Source organism: Petaurus breviceps, unplaced genomic scaffold, assembly GCF_028583685.1.
Source record: "Petaurus breviceps papuanus isolate PSGF00001 unplaced genomic scaffold, PetGlider_PUasm1.0 225, whole genome shotgun sequence".
NCBI lineage: Eukaryota > Metazoa > Chordata > Mammalia > Diprotodontia > Petauridae > Petaurus > Petaurus breviceps.
Window position 1 is genome coordinate 14,332,867 of NW_027185889.1, and position 9,156 is coordinate 14,342,022.

The 9,156-nt window shown below is 40.7% G+C and overlaps 1 long non-coding RNA gene across 1 annotated transcript in view; it reads right to left on the reverse strand.

Annotated features, from left to right (window-relative positions):
• Positions 1-425: 425 nt before the first annotated feature.
• The window catches only part of LOC138166630 (uncharacterized), a 22,471-nt gene continuing 13,740 nt past the window's right edge, over positions 426-9,156 (reverse strand). Inside the window, exons 2-3 of the long non-coding RNA XR_011169662.1 lie at positions 2,093-2,194; positions 426-679 (exon numbers count right to left, since the gene is read on the reverse strand). This is a non-coding gene — a long non-coding RNA (uncharacterized lncRNA). The remainder of the gene's footprint in view (positions 680-2,092; positions 2,195-9,156) is intronic.

The following is a 9,156-nucleotide window of genomic DNA, read 5'->3' on the forward strand; positions in this document are numbered from 1 at the left end:
TTTGTCACTCATTATTTAATTCACCTTGAGCAAACTGCTTTACCAGTCTGGGCCTCACTTTCTTCCTATATAAAATGAGAACACTGACCTAGATGACCACTAGGTACTTTCTAGGATCTATGAACATATTATGATATTTCTGTATTTTAAAAAGGTTTATTGATGCCTTTTGCTTTTGGGGCAGCCAGATGGCACAGTGAATAGAGCACTGGGCTTGAAACCAGGAAGACTCATCTTCCTGAGTTCAGATCTGGTCTTAGACACTCATAAGCTATGGGACCCTGGGCAAGTCACTTCACCCTATTTGCCTCAGTTTCCTTATGTGTAAATTAAGCTGAAGAAGGAAATGGCAAATCACTCACATCACTGCCAAGAAAATCCCAAATAGGGTCACAAAGAGCCAGACACAACTGAAACAACTCAACAACAGCAAAATTTGTTTTTATAGCACAATTATTTCCAGATACATTCCCTGATCTTCCCTTATAGCAATTTTCTGAATAAAAGACCAATTAGGTAAAACCAGCACTATTTCTGAATATGACAAAAATTTCTTCATCACTTCTTAGAACCAACTCTACATGCACATTAGAAAATGTGGAACAGAAAGAAAATCATCTTGTGACCTTTAAGAAGAAAATTCTTTTCTTCTTTGTTGCTTCCAGTCAGCCCCAGAATCCTAGGGAGGGGAAGAAAGGGTGAAAGAATTGGCTACTTTGCCATCAGGGTACTGTTCCATCTCTCACACATGCATGCACGCATGCACACAGCCACACAGAAAGGGCAGAAGAGAAAGTATTGTTTGTCTTGCTGGATTAGAGAGTTTGGAAGCTTGAGTCAAGTAGGGAAGCCTTGTGCTGATGCCAGTTGGAATTATGTAACATGCCCTCCAGAGAATAATCCTTTGAGGTTGAAAAGATAAAACTTTTTCTTCTGATGTAATGGCACCCTAGGGCCTGTCCTGATACAGTGGGACAGAAAGTATAGGCCAGTGGAAAGGGTGCTGGATTTAGTCAGGAGACCTGGGTTTGAATCCAGGGTCTATAACTAGAAGCCTGAGTGACCTTAGATAAGTCATGTCTCCTCTTTAGGTCTTAATTCCTTATCTATAAAATGAGGGGGTTGGACTGGATGACCTCCAAGGTCCCTTCTCATTCTAGGATGATGATTCTGACATTGCATTCCACGCCTAAAGAATGGACCTCAATATATATGAGTAGGGGTCTTTTTAGTTAGGTAACATATATTCTCCCCAACCTACCTTTAATTCTTTGTAAAGAATTATCTATTATATTTATATGAAGAATTATCTCCCTATCTGCATTCTTACTTTTTGAACTTTTTGCTTCTTATTAAGAAATACTATGGGTCACATAAAAACTTCAGGAGTGAACTTTAAACCTAAAAAATGTGCAAAATCTTATAAAAGTGAATGTTGAAAATTAAAACTAAATATTTTTAAAAGGTAAAAAATATGCTTTATGACACAGAGGATCATATGGTAGGATTATTAGTTAAGTGTTGGAAGGAAGGGTTCAAAGAGGTATTGGGTCTTGGAGGTCACTGATAGGGAAACCGAGGCCCAGAGAAGTGAAAGGACTTTCATTTAAATTCAGCCAAAATTTATTAAGCTTCTACTATATGCCACACACTTCAAACATCTGAGGATACCAAGACAAAACCCAAACAACCCCTGCCCTTGAGGAAATTACTTTTTAAAAAATATTTATTTTTAATTTACAACATTCAGTTCCACAAGGTATTGAGGTTTATATTTTCTCCCCCTCCCTCCCCTCCCTCTTCCCCCCTCCCAAGACAGCACGCAGTCTGATACAGGCTCTACATATACATTTGTATTAAACGTATTTTCACATTAGTCATGTTGTAAAGAAGAATTATAACCAATGGAATGAACCATGAGAAAGAAGAAACATAAGAAAACAAATTGTCTGCTTTGATCTACATTCAGACTCCATAATTGTTTCTCTAGATGTGGACAGCATTTTCCATCATGAACATTTTGGAGTTGTCTTAGATCCTTGCATTGCTAAGTAGAGATAAGTCTATGAAAGTCAGTCATCACACAATGTACCTGTAACTGTGTACAATGTTCTCCTGGTTCTGCTCTCCCCTCTCAGCATCACTTCATATAAGTCTTTCCAGGTTTTTCTGAAGTCTGCCTGCTGATCATTTCCTACAGCACAGTAGTATTCCATTACATTCATATACCACAACTTGTTCAGTCATTCCCCAATTGATGGACATCCCCTCAATTTCCAATTCTTTGCCACCACAAAAAGAGCTGCTATAAATATTTTTGTACATGTGGGTCCTTTTCCCATTTGTATGATTTCTTTGGGATATAGACCTCAAAGTGGTGTTGCTGGGTCAAAGGGTATGTACATTTTTATAGCCCTTTGGGTATAGTTCCAAATTGCTCTCCAAAATGTTTGATTAGTTCACAACTCCACCGATAATCCATTAGTGTTCCAATGGAAATTACTTTCTTAGTCTAGGTCATAGAAATGAGTTTACTATGGACTTGTCATTTCTAATATTCTTAGAACAAAGCTAACCTGGTGCTTAGGATCATAGCACGGGGGCAGCATTCAATCTCCACTCCAATTGGTGAAATCACAGAAAATCCCACATACCTCCATTGAATCAAGCAGTGCAAAGTAGACTTGAATCAGTTCTTAATCAATCCAAGAGGATTATATTACCTTGACAATTGGAAGAATGCAGATTTTGCCAAACAGAAGCACCTTGTCACTGGCTAAATGTATAAGACACAGCCCTGGGCCTATATACAAATAATAGTCAGTTTTGGGGGGGAGTCTAGTAATCCAGTGATCCAGTGGTAAACAAGCTCCAATATGGAGGATTCGAGCCAAACCCTTGCCTCTTGAGGATGGGTAGGAATTCTCTCTCTGTCTCTCTGTCTCTGTCTCTGTCTCTGTCTCTCTCTGTCTCTCTCTCCCCCCTTCCTCCTCCCCTGCCCCTCCCTCTCCTTTTCCTTCTCCCTTTCCATCCCCTTCTCTCCCATGTCTCTGTCTCTTTCTATATTTGTCTCTATCTCTCTTTTCTCTATCTGTCTCTCTCATCTTTTTCTGTCTATCTCTGTGGCTCTGACTTTTTTATCAGAGAGACTGGACCATATATCAATTTGGGAGCATGACCCAAATGACCCACCAAGAACAAAAGCATTACCCCTTGCAACAGAAAAGAATGTTGACTATAGACTCGAGAAAAGACTTTCAGGACAGGAAATGCCAGTAATCATAAACTATCCCTTTGCCACATGTGTATCCTTGCCATGGTCCTCTTCAAGAATGAAAGACAAATAGCAATCCTACAAGTGTGCCTCACCACCATTATATTCTAAATTTGTGCCCACTTTCCGCACAGACTTTGCATGTATCTCTGGGATAGTGTGTGTTCTTACTTTAGGGAGAAGTTTTTGTTTAATAATTACTACTCTTGATGTCCATTCTTGCTATTTCATCTCAGTAAAACTTTTGTTAAAAACTATTAAGTTTGTCTGATTTTCAGTGGGAAGAACATTGGTGGGGGCCTTTGAGCAATAAATAGTATAGAAACCTACTCTCTCAGAGTTTGCCCTAGAGCTCTGAGACTGGTAGAAGTCAGCTGCCCTCTGGGAACTCAGCTCTCCAATATGAGTTAGATTTGGAAAAGTAGCTACCTCAAGAAGATGATAGATTTAGATCTAGAAGGGACATTAGAGATCATCTAATCTAGCCCCTTTCTTTTATACCGTAGGAAGGAGGCCGAGACCTACAAAAGTAGAATATGTACAAGTGACAGGGCTGGGATTTGAACCCTGACCTTCTGATTACAAATCCAGTGCTCTGTGAACCCAAGGAGGAAAAGAAACACAAAATGGACTTTTTCTTACTTTTAATTTTTCCATGACTTTTTAAAGATCTATCCAACATGGAGTGAGGGATGAACAACCACGTAGTTGCAAAGATGTGGTGAATGTCAATGAAAAACTTTTAGCCTAAAATTTCGACATATAAAATTGGCCCAGAGGGTGTATGTCTCCTTTTTTTTTCTTTCTTTCTATTTTTTTGTCTGCCTGGTTTAATTGGATATGATTTGCTCATTGCTTTGTGTGATTTAATTTGGCCCTTAGGCCCAGATAAAAAATGTCAAGTTCTCAATTATGAAAACGAAAACCAATTATTCAAGAATTTGCTTTAGAGCTAGCTGCTACTCTCTAGGGTCTTCCTCTGGGATTAAAATCTGAAGGGGAGAGTTTGAGAGGACAAATGGACACTCTCATTTAAACCAGAGGAATTCCTTGAGTGTTTGTCTTTGTACCCTCCGTGGAACAGACACTTGACTGTGGCAAGGACTAGCGAACCTGCTGTAGATGAACAAGATTGACTGAGTTTCTGGTTAATAACAGGATTTTAAAAAACCCACAATTTTGACATCCTTCCAAATCAAAGCATATGACCCAAACCATGTTATCAGATGTAACTGTAAGTGAGGGTACTTGGTTTAGAAATAAACCCGTTGCCATCAGTGACTGTAGGGACATCTTTTAACCACCCCATTCTTCAGCTGCATCTACTACAGAAGGAGGGGATTGGACTAGTGGGCTCTGAGGTCTCATCTAGCTCTAAATCCATGACCTTGTGATATGAAAACGTATACTTCCAAGTAAGTGTGGTTCCCTTCAGAGAACTGTCTTGTGGCAGAAGGACTAGACTCCCTTCTTTATCAAAGAAGGAAGAACCTGGAACATGGAGTAGACATTGGAGAGAACAAGATTTAATGTCATCCCAGTAATTCCAAAATAGAATGGGTTACTTCAGCAGGGTGTGAGCTCTCTTTCATTGAGAGCATGAGATCTTAGGACCACAGAATTAGAACTTGAAGAGTTCTTAAAAGTCATCTAGTCCAACTCCCTCATTTCACAGATGAAGAAACTGAGGCAAAGGTAGATGACATGACTTGCCCAGGGTCACCCAAGGAGTAAGTGGCAGAGCCAGGATTCAAATCCAGGTCCCATGAATCCAGCTCTATTCTTGCATGCTTCTTCCTTAAAGGTCTTCAAGTACAGACTGATCACTTATAGGAGATATTGTAGATGGATTTCCCCACTTAGGTTGGACTAGATGTCTTCTGAGGTCCCTTCCAACTGTCAGGTACTACAGTTCAATGAAAAGTTCCCTGCCCTCTGACCTATTTCTTCATGGGCCTCCACTCTTCTAAGAGCCATAAGATAACATAATTAAAAGTAAGACATTAATAGCTGCTGATGATTTCCAGTTATACCTTTAGAAAACATTTGTATTGAAACAGAAGGCAAGAGCATTAGGTCTGAAGCTAGAACACACAGGTTCAAATCTCACCTCTAATATCCACTAGCATGTAGAAATCACTTTACCTCCCTGGGCCTCAGTTTCCTCATCTATAAAATGAATGGGTTAGACTATTTGGTCTCCAGGGTCACTACCAGCTGTGGATCTATAGTCCTACGATCCCTTTCAATGCCTTGAGAAAATGAGATCGAAGATGTGGGGATTTTGGCACCCTTGTTGGACCAAAGGGCACACAGTTGGTGGTTTGGAGAAGGGCACGTGAATGTTATCTTCAAGTATTTCTTTTTTTTTTCTTTTAAAAACTAAATTAAATTTATTTCTGTTACATTTTAAATTTGGAACTGTCTCCCTCCTTCCCCAACCTACACTAGAGAAGGCCACCGTTTCACAGGCACACACACACACACACACACACACACACACACACACACACCCTCACCACTACCACCACCACCACCATACTATGCATACTTCTGTTTGTCAGTTCTTTCTCTGGAAGTGTATAGCATCTTTCTTCATGGGTCCTTTGTAGTTTATTTGGGTATTTATAATACTCAGAATAGTCATTCACAGTTGTCCTTCAAACAATATTCCTGTTAGCTTCAAGTATTTCAAGGTCTTTCATGAGAAAGAGAGATTGGGTTTGTTCTGCTTGGCTCCAGCAAAGAGAATTAGGATCAGTGAATGAAAGTTGCAGAGAAGTAGATTGTGGCCAGATATCAGGAAAAACTTCCTAGCCATTCAACTGGTTGAACAGTAGAATGGTCTGCTTTGGAAGAAAGTAGGCTTTCTCTCTCCATTAATCCTTTAAGCTGAGGCTAAATGGCTGCTTGTTATATTTGCTGTGAAGGGAAAGTGGGTCAGACTATATGGCCTTGGTGGGCCATTCTAACTCTGAGATCCTGTGATTTTGTGAAACATTTTCCCCAGGAAATTAGCCTGCTTCCAATGCCCAGAGAACTCCGGGGCCCTATTTTTGGAATTAACTATAGACCCTTTGTCACTTTCCTTGAATGTCCCCTTCGAGGCAAAGATTTGTCCTTTGGGGAGGATTTCAAATTTTGGAAACAACCAGGAATAACTGAGAGCCAAGTCTGATGGCTGAGGTATATTATTAAGATAGATAATAATGTGTACGTGTGTATGCGTGTGTGTGTTTGAGAGAGACAGAGACACAGAAACAGAGAGATAGACAGAGAGACAGAGAGAAATAGAGACAGAGCCAGAGACATAGAAGAGGCATCAATATCAAATATACTAAGGTCCTATTTCTATTAGTCATCACAGGTCAGAAGTATTCCTCAGTTCTCCGAGGCTGTGTCAGAAGAGCAAAAGCTATAGAAGATCCTACAAGTTTGGAAAGGCTTCTAGTACAGGCCAGGGAAAAGACCCTTGTGCTGGAAGACCACTCTAGCTCAATTCAGAGGGTTCATAACCAAGTTGGCTGCAGAGTGAAGAATGCCTTAACCACTGCATCTCTCAAACAGCATCTACTTTTTTTTTTTTAAGACTGGCTCTCTATACCTTGCCGATATTGAAAATGTTGGGGCTACTTAGGAGCCCAATCCTGCCACTGAGGGGCATGAGAGCTTTGACCTGCTTCATCTCTGATGTGTGCCAGCTTACTCCTTTAGGCAATCTTGCAGACTTCCCTTGCTTGTGAGGGCTCCCCTTATTGATGCACTATAGCTCAGAACACCAAAATTCTCAGTCTCCCTGCGAGCAGGGCTTACAGGTGCACATCCCCATGCTCAGCCCTGTCTACTATTTCTCTATGTACATAATATTTGCTACCATTTAAATGTAAGTTCCTCAAAGACAGGGATGGTCTTTCCTTCCTTCCCTCCCTTCCTCCCTCATTCCTTTCCTCCTTTTTTTCTCTCTCTCTTTCTTTTTCTTCCTTCCTTCCTCTTTCTCTTTTTTCCTTCCTTTCTTTCCCTCTCTTCTCTCTCTCTCTTCCTTCCTTTCTTCCTTCCTTCCTCTCTCTCTCTCTCTCTCTCTCTCTCTCTCTCTCTCTCTCTCTCTCTCTCTCTCTTCCTTTTTTTCCTTATTCTCTTTCTTTCTCCTCTAAATCCTCAGCACCTAACATAGTGCCTGGTGCCTAGTAGGTGCTTAATAAATAGAGGGAATTCCCATAGAGACAGAACCATAGTCCCTTGTAATAATAGAAAATAATGAAGCTGATTCTCTTGTGTGACACAATTCCCATCAGCATGAATGGATGTTTGTATGTTAAAAAAAAATCAGTTGTACTGCTTTAGAGTCACAACTCAATGTAGAAGAGTTAGATAGACTTTGCCTGACTTTGAGAGGCTTTGCAGTTCAGTGAATTGAGTTGATCTGAGTTCCAATTCAGGCTCTTCCACTTTCTTCATGTGTGAATTTTGTACCAGTCACCTCACCTCCTGAGACCTCCATTTCTTCATCTGTAAGGTGGCCTAGATGGCTTCTAAGGTCCCTTTCTATTCTCAATCTACAATCCTATGACCAGGGTGAAGAAGGCAGAATCAAGACTTTACTCTTTGAAGTTACTTAAAAATCAAGCATGCCTTTCCTTCCCTTTCATAATCTATTGAATTATTTTTCTAGGAATCAACGTCAAGTTCACTAACATGTAGTTAGATGAATTTGTCTGCTGGAAAATCAGTTCCATGTTTTCTCCTTTCTAAGACCTTAGCAACTCACCAAAGTCAGGGGAGGGATGGGGGTTCAAATCTTGTCACAGACATTTATTAGCTGTGTGACTCTGGGCTGACCAGTTTGTGTCTTGGGGTGAGTTTCCCAATTTGCAAAGTAGAGGTGCTGATGCCTGCCCATAGGGTTATTGTGAGGAGCAAATGAGGCAAAGTTGATAAAGTACTTTGCAAATTTCAAAGCACTATCAGAATGTGAAATTATTTTCTCTTGGGGGAAAATAATATGTGCTTTTTGTTGCTGAGTTTGTCATGTCTGACTCTCCATGATCCCATTTAGGGTTTTCTTGGCAAAGATCCTGGAGTGATTTGCCATTCCCTTCTCCAGCTCAGTTGACAGGTAAGGAAACTGAGGCAAACAGGGTGAAGTGGCTTGCCCAGGGTCACACAGCTAGGAAGTGTCTGAGGTGGGATTTGAACTCACAAAGATGAGTCTTCCTGACTTCAAGCTAGGTACTCTATGCACTGTGGCATCCCCTAGCTGCTCTAATAATATGTGCACAGATAAGTAAATATAAGGTAATTGATGGGAGGAAGGGCGGCAGAGGGAAAAGATGGGAAAGGTTCTAACTCTTTTGGAGGAATAGGGAAGACCTGATGTTGCAGATGAGCTAAGCTTTGAATGGAGCCAGGGATTCCAAGACAAAGAAGGGAGAAAGGAGAGCATTCCAGGCACGAGGGACAGCCTGTTCAAAGGCCCAGGCTGTGAAATGTCACATACCATAAAGAACAAGTCATTTGGAAGGAACAGAGAGTCCATGAAGGGAGTAATATGAAGAAAGTCTTGAAAGATAAGTTGGAATGAGATAGTGAAGGCCTTTAAAGGTCAGAGAGAGGAGTTTTCATTTCATCTTAGGATGTATTCGAGAACCAAGGAAGCTTATTGAGGAAGAAAGTGACATGCTCTATATTTCTCTATCAGAAATAAAGATTTGGGGCAGTTAGGTCTCTCAGTGGATAGAGCACCAACCCTGGAATCAAGAAGATCTTAATTCAAATCCAGCCTCAGACACTTACTAGCTGTGTTACCCTGGGTAAGTCACTTTACCCCAATTGTGAAAAAAAGGAAGGAAGGAAGGAAGGAAGGAAGGAAGGAAGGAAGGAAGGAA